Source organism: Gorilla gorilla, chromosome 7 (assembly GCF_029281585.2).
Source record: "Gorilla gorilla gorilla isolate KB3781 chromosome 7, NHGRI_mGorGor1-v2.1_pri, whole genome shotgun sequence".
In the NCBI taxonomy this organism is placed as follows: domain Eukaryota; kingdom Metazoa; phylum Chordata; class Mammalia; order Primates; family Hominidae; genus Gorilla; species Gorilla gorilla.
The window spans coordinates 127,237,569-127,239,118 of NC_073231.2; the positions used below are offsets into that span (position 1 = coordinate 127,237,569).

A 1,550-nucleotide genomic window follows, 5' to 3' on the forward strand; every position below is an offset into this window, starting at 1 on the left:
TTGCAACTATCAAAGAAAGCCCTTATATATTTCACGTATGTCAAAATAAAAAGGATGTATTTTCAACACATTACCTAATAAAATTGTCAATGACATTTTGCCCATCTTAAATTAGGAATGTTGGACAATATAAAATTTATTTTCACGTATTATGCTTTACTTTGAAGAAACTTTTCTATTTCCTTCTCCTACAGTTTTAATGAGATGGTTGTAAATTTGGTACATTTTGTAGGGAAAAAAAAAAAAACCATTCAGTACTTCTCAAACTATTTGTGGAAAAGGTCATTTTTATCCACAAATCAATCCTTAACAAATATTTTTGTAAAACAAAAGAACAAATTACTAGAAATGTAAAATATAAAAGGTACAAAACAACAAAGAAAAAGACATACAAATTATGTCAATATGTTTTATAATCAAAAGAAACAAACTGTAATATATATATTTTTTTCTTTCTTTTTACAAGAGCACCAATCCACTTTTACTTGTTGACTTTTCACTAGTTTAAATCCTTGAGGGGTACAGCGTCACTTGGATTCTGTGTCCAATAGCCTAAGCAGGAAGATTGCTTCGGAATATGGCACGAACCATGCCACTGTTTCCATGGGCCCGAGTTACCTTTCCCCAGATTACTCTGGTTTTGTTTGGTTTGCTGCCAGGAGTCACTGTGTTGTTCTTTGCTTTGTATACATAGTACATCTCTTGCCCAAATAGAATTCTGTTTCATCTCAGGCATAAACACCTTCAATTTTAAGAAGAGATGTGCGCACCCTTTGGTTCTGGAGACCCCACTTATAGACAGCAAAAATGGCCTTGGACCACAGGCTTCCAGATAATATTTCCTTTTAGAAGTCCTGTTCCCAGCAGGCCTCCACAGGATCCAAGATGGCAGAAAGAGGAAGACGAGCTATTAATTTTCTTAAAGCTTATTCTCAATGTCTATTCTCCTCCAGCAGACAGATAACAAACCTTTAGAAATCAGTTCTGATCTACAGAGCATAGGCATCTTCCAGAGCTTGATTCCTTGTCCATATATTCCATTCCTTTTAGACTTTCTATAAAGTTTCGACTGTCACTTTTGGGACCCTGTTTAAATTCTTTCTTTATTCGTCCTAGAAAATCAAAGTAACTTGTGATAGATAAAGCTTTGGATGACCTTGATTTAAACCAATAGCTGGAATCTATTTGGTAAATGCTTTTCCCCATTTTGACTCTCTGCTGACCAGCAGATTTTGGAAAGCCACAGAGCACACGTCGCAGCCCTATTAGGCTCCCTCCATTCATACCCAGTTCATCTTCCCAGACAGGCTCTCAATGGCATTTCTAGGACTCAGGACAATTTTTATTTAATTTCCTTTATTTTTCCCAAAGTTGAAATGTAAAACCGTTACCCCCACTCTTCTATTCTCTTTCCCTCCATTTTTCTCTCTCCAGTATTTTATTCTCATTTTTTTCTAATGCTCTACAAGAAAAGCAACGTAAAAATTAGTACCTAGTGAACACAAAACTCTCCCAGTTGAAGATGTAAACTGATGAAAACCTCTATAAAT

The 1,550-nt window shown here is 35.4% G+C and overlaps 1 pseudogene; it reads right to left on the reverse strand.

The window, feature by feature from the left end:
- Positions 1–504: 504 nt before the first annotated feature.
- Positions 505–1,284, reverse strand: LOC101143995 (large ribosomal subunit protein eL33-like; annotated as a pseudogene).
- Positions 1,285–1,550: the final 266 nt, after the last annotated feature.